General features: G+C 42.6%; 1 protein-coding gene across 8 annotated transcripts in view; it reads right to left on the reverse strand.

Moving 5' to 3' along the window:
- dab1a (DAB adaptor protein 1a) overlaps nt 1–11,677 on the reverse strand; it is a 197,138-nt gene that overhangs the window by 72,903 nt on the left and 112,558 nt on the right. For 5 of the 8 annotated variants that reach the window (XM_034881347.1, XM_034881344.1, XM_034881345.1 and 2 more), the window contains exon 1: nt 2,614–2,884. The gene's annotated coding sequence lies outside the window, so the exon portion shown is untranslated. Of the gene's footprint in view, nt 1–2,613; nt 2,885–11,578; nt 11,636–11,677 lie in introns of those variants that run through there. The other 3 variants (XM_034881348.1, XM_034881346.1, XM_034881340.1) reach the window with 2 other exon arrangements.

An 11,677-nucleotide genomic window follows, 5' to 3' on the forward strand; every position in this document is an offset into this window, starting at 1 on the left:
GGGAGAGGCATTCCCAAAGGGCTTCCAGGTCAAACAAGAAAGGAAATGAATAAAGCTGGTGAACGTGGTGAATGTTAGTTATCTTTATGCACAAGTTTATTTCCACTGCAGCTGCCTGCTCAGTGTTTTCAGCACAGCTGATTTAAAGAAAAGCCTGCATGGACTCAAGTAGGTAACTTGAATAGGCCCTCAATTTGTGGGAGAAGTTGAATTGTATCCATGGCAACAAGTGTCGCTGGGGTGCAACAGCAAAGTAGGCAGCAACGTGAATGACAAGGCTGCAATGCAACTCTACGGATAAACAGGTTACGGGCGGATTTCCACCAATACGTGTTATTTGGTTGTCATTTACTACGTTCTTCCTGGCTGATAAAGTTCACGTCAATGTGCTCGCTGGCCACCCTTAGTTTTAAAGTGCTAAACTTCACAAAGGACACGGGTAAATGTAATTCTTTGCAGGGAGGTGCTCCGTTTTGTACAGCTTTTGACTTTATGCAGATATCGCCATGGTGTCAGATGAGTTTGTGTACAGCATGAAACTCTTCAGAGTGAAAAGCTGGCGTTCCAGATATCACAGGTACACCATGTCTCTGACTCAAATACAGACTTACAAGCTTCCTTTTGCAAAAGATGTTAAAAGCTGTAGGAACCAGAATACTAAGCTCCAGGTTCCAGTGATTTCCTGATGTCAACACTACACAACCTGAGAGAGCTCTTGTCTGTTAGACATTTAGTCCAACGTTCATTCAAACAGCAACGTCGACCGTTAGACAGCACAGTCAAGGAGACCTGCTATACTGCATTGGAAAACATAAATTACGAGAGGCAGGCTCGGGCTGTGGAAAGTAACAGAGTGAGGCAGAGACTGTAGACGGAGCAGATGGAGATGGGAATTGAAAGAGGGAGAAAGAGAGCCTTCAACAGGATTTTCTTTGAGTTAACTACTCAATACGCTGTGGGTTACTATGACGCCCTGAAGTCGCCTGCTGGGCCCATGCAGGCAGAAGTAAGAGGTCCGCTTGGCAGTAGTGACAAAAGTATTCAAATCCTTAACAAGTAGCAGCACTACTATTTAATTAAAAATCTAATCTCTTGCATTCAAATCTCTATTTTTACCGTCATTATCAAAAGTACTCCTTATTAAGGGCGGCCCCCTGCATGTAGTGTATGACAAATAGTTAGACGTAACATTATGGGTACATTTTTGGATATAGTAGTTTAATAGTAGCAGCTTTCGGTTTCAATGCTAGACATGTCAATTCTAAATCTGCTGAGTAACTAATAACCATCAAAGAAATATGGTGGAGTAAAAAAATGCAGTCTTTCCATTTGACATGCGGAACAATTTATAGTTCCACAAATTCCAACTACTCAAGGTAATGGACCTCAACATTAAAAAAACTGGCGTTGAGTAATGCATGCAGGAGTTCGGGTTGCATGCTTGTGAGTCACGTGCCGATCCGACGCCTGTGACAAAATACATTCAACAGAGTCCTATTTTAAACATGCAGACGGCCAACAACCAATTCACATGGAGCTACTTATACACCTGTATAAGGCTGACGCAGGTCGTGCAGACAGAAAGAGAGAGAGAGAGAGAGGGAGAGGGAGAGAGTGAGAGTGAGAGAGAGAGGGAGAGGGTCTGCAGAGCACACGCGCTTCATGATTAATGCGGCTTTTAGCTGCAGCGGAGCCTGGGCCCCCTGAGCGAACTGCCCGGGTCGCCCATTCAATACTCCCCCCCCCCCACATCAACCCAAGCCCAGTGACTGAGAACCAGTTAGACACCATTCACTACATTTCTACGCTAACGCTTCCACATCGGTGTAACCAATCCACTTCATTACATTTCACACACCTCGCGAGCCAACCCTTCAAAGTGGGCAAACCCCCCCCCCCCCCACACACACACACACACATCATTTAACCACTGCGGGGGTCTCCAAAGGAGCATTAAATAAAGTAGCCTGGATAAAATGTGTGTGACCACACACTTGCATGCAAAAAAAAGTATGGGTCACAAAAACCCACTTGGCCAACTGAATACGACTCATTTAAGTTGAAGCAGCCTATAATAAGGTTACTAAAATGTCACCATGGAGTAGGCTGCTAAAGACAGACTACCGTCTTAGAAGAGGAGCTACACCAAGCAGGGGGAAGCACGTTTAGTGCACGTTATAACTGCAAAGACATTTCTTTGGGTTATGACTTTTTAGAAATCCCCATGAATGATGATCGCCGATAGAAGGGCGAACCCAACTACACACGCTGCCAAATGCAGCAAATCAGTCTTTCCTCCCGCCTATAGACCACATACACACACACACACACACAGTCCAGGACCACTACAGTGAGGGGGGTCACTGCGACCACCCTCACCCGTGCTACACACAGACGCGCGTGCACAAGCACTAAAATCCGGATGCACCAGCAGCAATTGATAATTCATTGCAGTGATGGGAGCAGGGCGCACTGAATCCACAGGCTCTTCTTTAGGTCCCGGAACACTAACTATCACACACCGATCCAAAAGTAGCCTGTGCACTTTGCAGCCCTTGTGCCCGGGACCGGGACGAGAGCCCTTTTCCAGGCTGTTTGCATTGGCGCGCTTACCTTTGCACTACAGCGAAAATGAGCACAGTTAGTTCCCATATTGTGAAAAGTCTTTAGAATCCATTCAATCCCGAGTATCTCCTCATCCACAGTGGGTTTCAGCATGGAGATTAATCCAGTTTTCCATCCCGGGGAGAGCGCTTTAAAGCCTCGTTACATCTTTTTCCACAATCCCCACAAAACTATGCCAGGCTTCTTTCAGCGCGTTTTTTTCTTCTCCTCCGCGCTCCTCTAGCCCCCTCTTCTTTCCTCTCCCTCTCTCCCTCTCTGAGGTTGCCTGGTTACCTCTTTCGGTAGGCTGGTTCAGACCGCCGGCCGGCAGCCAATCACGAGGCCGGGTTCAGCTTAACCCCTCCGCTGCGGAACTGTCCTGATTTACAGCTTTCAAGGAGTGGGAGTGGAGGAGGGTGAGGGGGAAGGAAAAAAGACTGGGTGATGGTGGAGGATTTAGAAAATCTATTTTAACAAAATTATAATGAGCAAGAAAACATGAAAGGAGAAAGAAAGCAGGAGGGGCTGATGGGGGAATTTGGGTTTGAATTTCAAAGTTGTGGGAGAGACGTCATCAGACTTGTGCTTCACTGTTTGTGTGTTGGTTGTAATTTGGAGGCTGTTGAGGGATGACTGTACTGTCAAGAGGTTATAGTCATCACACGCTCACTTTTTTCTACTCAATGCTGAGAGAAAAGCACTCATTGGGTCGTGATTGTACGCAAGCAGTGGTCATGCTGCAGGCTTCACCCATTCAGTCATTCGGCACAGACTATTGATTGGTTAACCACCCGTACTTAAGTCGTCCTAAATTGTCTGTGTGTGTGTCAAGGACTCGGCAAGCCCACTCACTTAAGAGTGGAAGCACTCTTACTTACGCTACAATGTTTTTTGTTGTTTTTAAAAGAAGACAATTTAGGCCTAAAGACACGTTTTATTTTTACTCTTATTTATTTAAGTAAGACTGACGAAAGAAAACTTGGAAATGAGAGGATGAAGCAACAGCACTTCTTCTTCCTTAAGTTTTAAACATGTGCAGCTTGCCTCCTTTAATCCACACCTCCTTTCACTTTTCCTGCCCCAGCACCTCCTCCTATCCCTGTCTCCTCCACTTCCGCGCCTCAGAGCCTCCTCTTCCTCAGATGTGGTGTGTTGCTGTCAGGGGTTTAGGAGCCTCAGTGTGGACACCATTCCTCTGATCTCTGCAAAGACTGGAAGACGCTCGAAGGCTTCCAACTAAATCTCTTTTTCCACATTCAAGCATAGGATGTAGCCTTGGTTTCAAAGTTGGTAAAGAAAAAACAACCACCGTGGGGTGGTAAGAGGCAAAGAAATCTGGGGTGTTGTTCAGCTAATCTGGCTCACACTAACACACGGCATTGGCTTATCTAATAAGTTAAAAGGCACATTCCTGGGACATTACTTTGTAACATGGGTGGGTAATTCCATTATCTGTGTAATGCTTGGGAAATGATTGCCACTGTGATAACGTTCCAGAGTTGTTAAATCCTCAGAACTGTACACAGCTGAGCAGAGTGTCTGATAAACCTTCAATTGCTGTGTGGACTAGCCAGACCGTCCTCCACAGCGTTGTGTAGAAAGGTGCAAGACTACATCACATATAATTTATAGAAAAGAGTACTGTACTGTCAAAGCCCAAATGTTAGTAGGGACATTTAAGCTTCCCTGAATGTTGGCAAGTACGTATCCATATCATCCCTATTATATGTAAATCTACTCCTACTGAAACCTGATTTAAATCCTAATTTCTCCATCTCAGTAATCTCACGGTGGTCCACACACTTCTCTCTCCTCCTTTCTTTCTCAACCAGACCACCTCATCCCTCTGCCTTCCTCACGGCTCTCTCCTCTCATTATCTTTTCCTTCCCCGCTCCCTTTTTTCCTACCTAGGTATAGCTGTAGTTTACCTTCTCTATCGTTGTAGAGCCCTCCTGTCTATCTCACTCCCACACTTTAGTATCTCTGCCCTTTTTTGCCATATCTCCATCCCTCAGTATCTGCCTAGAACTCCCCTTCCTCCTCTCTCACAGTCTCTGTCTGAGCTTGGCTGAACAGATAACCCCTGGATGCTGGATGTGTGCAAACCAGCAGCTAGCTTCCTCTCTTTCCCCAAACTCCCACACACACACACACACATAAACCTTAATCAAAACTGTAACTGCCTAAACACACACTTTCTATAGACAGATTCTTTAGGTTAATCAATGGGAATGTCCAGATGGATATAATATCTGAGAATGTAAAGGTCGGCTCCCCCTTACTGTTCACACCAAACATTGTTTTACAGATTCCTCCCAAAACACACATATGCAGAGAGCGAATAAAAAAAGAGGCATAGACAGTGCAAATGCGTACTATCAGCAAAACGGGTCAAACTCGTTAAAGGCAACAAAGGCAGCTCTCTAATTGCCTGAGCACAGCTTGGCACTGCTGAGCTACAGTGGTGGCAGTTCAGTACAACAGGATGGTCTCTGACAGTCAGTTCATCATGGATAAAGCAACGATGGATAGAAATGATGCCAACTCAAAGCTCAGACCGGTAGCCCAGCAGAGCAGACAATGAGACAGGCTGAGATCTGGAGCACAAGGTCATAGCTCAAAGTTTTCAAAAGGTGTAGCAACAAACAGCAGGTCTCCGTCAGAGTAAGACCAGACAGTGGCAGTAAAACCAATTAAAATTGATCCTGATAATATTGGCCAATGCCATAGCGTTTAGTATCAGTTTGCATTTTATAGCGCCTTTCAGGGGACCCAGCGACGCTCTACACATATGAAGGCAGACAAAAATAAATAACATTTACATCCAGTACTATTAAACATTTCAATACAACATATCAGGGTCGAGGCCCATCCATGTTTTGCATACTTAACAGTGTTTTATCATTTAGTATTCTAGGTTAAAGGTGAAATAGTAATCCTTGCTTTAAGAGCTAATCATTTCATACACTAAAGACAACAACTTATGGACTAAATAAAAAGATTAATTTATATTGTCAATTATGTTTTCCACTGTTTTGAATGATGTATATGAATACATTCTGTTTACGGTATTGGCTGCATGTCCATCCTATGAGATGCCGCCATTTGTTGGGTGCAGACAGTTTTCTTCCCTTCCTCTGATGAAGACATAATGTTGGCGAAATTATGGTTGCTACACAGTATCAAAAGCTTAAACTATAACCACGTGCTCTGGATTTTCATCACTCCATACTATCATCAACATGGCATACTGCCACTCATTACATTGGAAGCAAATGTTAGCTGTGAATGACAGTCTCTTCTGAAATGGCGTCAATACGTCACGAGGTGAACTTGTTAGACACATCTAGACTGTAATAAGATTAGCTTTGACCCAAATGTACAGGGTCCCACCCACTATCTCCTACTGCTTACTTAGATATATGAACAGCAGCGTGTTGACTTTGGATGTGTGGCAAAGAATGAATGAGCAAGAGAGAGAGAGAAAAAGGAGAAAAAAAAGAGGCAGATCCGTTGTTATTGCTTTGTTCAAGCAATAACAACGGACCCCCCACCAAAGATGAAATATCCCAGCATAAGTGCAGATATCAAAGCATGCCACTCTTCAATAACTGATATAAGGATATCAAGCTCCTGGAAGATGTGAAGAGAGTGAGTGGAGATGAGGAGAGATGGTAGAAAATATATTGAATCGGAGAAGTCTGTATTGTAATTGCAGACACATGCAGTGGAGTTTTGAAAGTTCTCCTGAGCGAGCGTGTGTGTGTGTGTGTGTGTGTGTGTGTGTGTGTGTGTGTGCGCGCGCGCACGCACGCACGCGTGATAGAGACATGCTTTGTTGAGATGTCAAACATTTATATTTTCATAAGGATGTCTAACTTTGAGAGCTTTTGCCTCTGGGAGGATCCATCATATTTCATTATGTCATGTTTCATTAGCACTTTTCATGCATATGCAGACATGGGAATGTACATACACACACACACACACACACACACACACACACAAACACACACAATCACAGTTTCCCCTTAGAACAGAGGGGAAGTAAAGGTTATCAAATCCCACCTCCCGGCGTCGCTGTGAGCCCTGCTGAACTCATTGTAATTGCCTCTTTCAATACCTTAAGAATAAGTATCATCAGCGTCTGTGAGCCAATAAGCATGCAGCATGCTTTTACCAAGCTCTAATGATGCTGCTGATTGGCTGTCTAATGTTACGAGTCCTAGAGACACACAGGAAAAACTAGGTAAGGCACAGCGGAGCTCACGTAGTAGGAGCTAAAAAATACGTTAAAAGATTTGTGCCGTAATGTTTAATGTTGTAAATTAATTATTTTCTTCTAAAGGAAATAAGTACCATTCAGGGACCGGTATCTAAGTCCCGGTATTGGTAACAGTACCGGTAACGATACCCAGCCCTACACATCTCACCACAACAATGTCTATCCCAGCAAGTCTTTAAAGAAGACTTTTGTGATACTTCAATAGCAATGTTGCCATGTACTGTAATAAAGTAAAGATACTTTGTTACTGTACTTACTTTGTATTTACCGTATCTCTACTTAGTTTGTTATTTATATTTATGGAAACTACTATTTCTACATTTCCTCAATAAAATGTGTAGTTTTACTTTGTCTTCGTTACTAGTAACTACAAAATAACATCAGAAGATATTTGTTAGACTGCAAAAACGCTGTTTGGCGAATCGTTGCTTCTAGATTGCAAGTTAATGCACGCCCCATTGCAGTTGGCGACGTAATGCCTGTTTGTTGCCAAGCGTCAAAACTAAAGAAGAAGAGGAGGAAGCGTAACAATGGATAGCGTCATGGAAACATGACTGTCGCCATCGTAACAGACGCTGACCACCCCGGTGACAGTGGGGAAGATAAGGTTACACAAATGTGGCGGCATTTGCCAGAACTTTTATTTGTATTTTGGAATGAAAGATTCTTCTTTCCTCGCCACTGTCGCACTGTTGCTTGCTCTGGAGGAGACTACTAGAACTGTTGGGTCCTTGTAAATTCTGGAGTGTGGTCTATCTGTATAGTGTCTTGAGATAACTCTTGTTATGAATTGATACTATAAATAAAATTGAATTGAATTGAATTCTTCTGTTTTTTCTTTGTTGATGTCAGACTTTGAAATAGATGTTTTAGAAAGAGTAGGAACCTTGAATTTTATGCTTTACTACCAGGAAGCCACAATAAAGTTTATATATTCAAAGTTTTTTTTTGACATTTTACCTTTCGAAAACGTAAGTACATTAGAAAATTACTTTTGATACTTTAGTACAGTAAATATCAGATACTTTAAGGGTCCAGTGTGTAACGGAGTGTGTAAGTGTGTAAGTTGTTCATTATCAAAATCTGTGTTGCTCGTTCACAAACATGTCCTTTTTCATTAAAATTTAACACCACCATCAACTCCAAGTATTCCTATTGGCTTAACATTTTAAATTGCCATTAGCATGAACTGGGGTAGATGCTCCATAGTCATGCGTCATCATGAAATACATTAGCTGGTATGGGACATTCAGGACAAAGTGCTCCGCTTTTCGTGTTTTTGATGTTATGATAAACTCCCAGGACTGCTAAAGTTTCTAATGGGTGTCGTACCTTCCCGCCCCGGCAGGTTTGCAGAAGGAAAAATGGAGGACCCCACGTATTCAAATCCAAGTTTCAGAAACAGGAGTCTTTGAAGCTGTAATAAGTACTATGAACTGCGTGGTGCAAGAGAGTTGTTGGCGATATATGATCTTAACACTTGATGGTAGAAATTCATACACATTGGACCTTTAAGACTTTTACTTGAGAAATATTCTAAAAGGAGACTTTAACTTCTACCAAAGTCATTATCTGGTAACATACTTGTACTTTTACTCAAGTATTGCTTTCAAGTATTTTGCACAAGACTGTTCAATAGTAATGTGACAACGTGTTGATCCCAATTCAGTGTTTCTTGCATGCTGTACCCACAGCAAGTTGGGGTGTGACACAAATAGGTTTAACAAAGAAAGACAATTGTTTGTTAGTTAAGAAAAAAATAAAGACAAAACAGCATCGCTTTTTTATATAAATAATACATTAATCCAGAGTTATTCTACAAGGGTTTTGTGAATGTGTACATGTTTCATAATAGGAACCTAATTTGTGTCTGAGCAGTAATTAAAGGAGGTTATTAGCAGAGAGAAATGAACAGGGTCTTACTGGAGGTGACAGGAGGCGGTGGTGATAACATTAGCAGCAGCATTGGCAACTCTTGATTTGTTTTTCCAAGAAAGAAATTGCCAATGAAACTCCGGTTTTCCTGAGAGATTTTTTCTAGCTTAGCTTCATTTCTCTATTTATTTATTAATCCGTACTTTTGCAGTAGCTGGTGCAGTTACAGGAGGGAAAACAAGCTAGTAGTGAGGTGGAATAATCTTGATCAAACACTGAAGGCAGAAATAAAAACTTAAGAATGCAACACTTAATGCCACAATAGAGGAGATGTGTCCTTCTAAGTAAGTAGGTCCCTCTGGCCAAACAGTTTCCATTACTGCACCCGGTCATTTCAAAGATGTGAATAAGACATGGCTCGACAGCGAGCGTGTGCCTCTCAAACATTAGCATTTTCTTCTGTCTACATGCTTTTAAAGCATCTGTCCAACCCTCATGCTCCCGGAGAAAAATTCTCACTGCAGATAGTCAGCACATGTACACTTCTATCTACAGAAGAATGCATCAAGTGTGTACTAAGCAAAAACAAAAATCATACATCAGTGTGAGCTGAAGGGCTGAGAGGATCGGCTGTACGCTATATTCCTTCTGACTACTCTCTGCTCCACTGGGCTGAAGAGTTATGATTCTGACCCTGTTCAACCTCTGGTAAACTCTGAATCACTCAACAAGAGGGTTAAGAGGAGGAAAAGTGTGTGTTTGTGTCTGTGTGCACGCGTTTGTGCGTGCATGTGTGCGTGACTGTCTGTGTGTGTATGTGTTGGGTGTGTGTCTGTTTCTGAGTATTTGTGTGTCAGATTATGTTTGTGTGTGTGTGACTCGGGGTGTGAGGAGAGAGGGGTGATTGCCCTCTTTTTCTCTTCCTTCTCTTTCATTACTGCAGAGGAGGAGCAACAAGTCAAGCTGACACAGTTTCAGTGTATTCTCAATATTGTAAATAATGCAAGATGGGCTGTTTCTCATGGATGTGGTCTTCATTCATTTTTAAATTGGTTCAGTTTCACAGTAGTACTCCAGCTTTCGCTCTCTCTCCCTCTGTGTGCGCCAGCCTGAGTGCCTGGGTATGTGCAAGTGTACGAGTGCTCACATGTATATAGTGCGATAAACTCACCTTTTAGTTGAGGTCACAGAAAAAAAAGCAGGCCAATGGCTCAATGCTAATGATTTTTGGATTGCTAGAGTTAATTAAAGCTTAAAGATTCACTTCGAAAGAAATATTGGCATTGATTCTCTCTCTCTCTCTCTCTCTCCCTCCCTCTCTCCCTCCCTCTCTCTCTCTCCAATGATTCATGAAAAAAGTCAGGTGTCTTTATGGATTTATATATAACTTAAGCTTTTACATTCCCCCCCAAAAAACTAATTTCAACAGCTACCAGCTGAAAATCCCGACGCCTCGTAAAATCGCCCTGATTACTGTCACAGTGATGCTTTGGAATGTGTCTTCTTCTGGTGACTCTGCCAAGATACTTTTGACTCTTGTTTATCACATTTTCATGTTTACAAACCTAAAATGAGCAATATCACGGGAATAACCGATGCTGTTGGGTATTTTTTACAGCGGATTGTCCCTTTAAGGCTGTGCAGCAGAATGCCCAAATACAAGGCTGAAAGCATGACACAGTGTGAACTCTCATCCTCTGTGTGCTTCCTGAGGCTCAACAATATACAGCTACCTGCATTACATTAGTTCATATGGTCAGACACACTGTTGATGACACACTCTAACCTCCACTTGTGTGTGTGTGTGTGTGTGTGTGTGTGTGTGTGTGTGTGTGTGTGTGTGTGTGTTTGAGAGAGAATGTGTTTGCGTGTCGGTGTGTGTCTATGTGTGCTAGGGTTGGTGAGTTAGGGCTGCCTGGGGCTCATTGCTCATCTCAGTGGGTATAAATAGAAAAATAGAGAGCCAGGAATATAAGAGCATCATAGTGTGTCTGTGGGGGAGGCAGCTCAGAGATAAAAATAAAAAAATAAAAAATTGTTATCAGATCTGATAGCAGGTGGATGGGCTAAAGGATTTTAAGCTAACAAATGTTGAATCAAATGGTTTGTTGAGTTGAAAGGGCGTCAGATATAGCTGTAGGCCCGTGGCGGCCTCCCAACACAATACCAAATCAAAGTGTTTAAGCTATGGTTCAATTGTACAATTCAGAAATCATTTTAAAAGCAGGGGCTGATTAGCGTTTTGTTGGTATTTCATTTCAACAGGTTCAAAACAACATACTTGTCGCAGAGTTTGCAGCACTTATTTATTGTTGCTGTGTATTGCCTCAGCATCCCGTGGTCTGTACAGCACTCAGATTTTTGGCAGATCGATATGATGTGTGGAGAAGACTGCTGTGTGTCTTATGTGAGTTTCTATTCTATTCGTTCTGTTGCCATTTGCCATGTCCTGATTTAAACTGTGTCCAAAATCACTCCCTTGTTTACCCTTTCATTATTTCCTTTAATGCCATTTTTTACATCAACATAAAATGTGACGCATTGCACTGTTGGATTGTGAACATTCCATGGACACTACTTCATTTATTGTGTGGAATTTCTAAGGGCAAGACATAGTGCATAGCATACCCCCTTGGACACTCAAATAAAATGGCAGAAGGTCACATAGTGCACAATTTAGTAAATAAGTGAGTGACTTCAGACACAGCCACAGATTTGGTTTACCACAGCTGAACAAAAGGTAGAGCTGGCAGAACAGATAGCAGGTTATGATGTGATATACAAACTGTGTGCTGTGAGAATTGAATATGTACCTGGACGTCACCACACCTGGTGTCCATATCACTGCTCCTCAAAGACGGAAAGGGCACCTGGAGGAGAGAGTTGGAGAGAAATAGGGAGGGGGGGAGGGA

This window comes from Etheostoma cragini, chromosome 9, assembly GCF_013103735.1.
Source record: "Etheostoma cragini isolate CJK2018 chromosome 9, CSU_Ecrag_1.0, whole genome shotgun sequence".
Classification (NCBI taxonomy): domain Eukaryota; kingdom Metazoa; phylum Chordata; class Actinopteri; order Perciformes; family Percidae; genus Etheostoma; species Etheostoma cragini.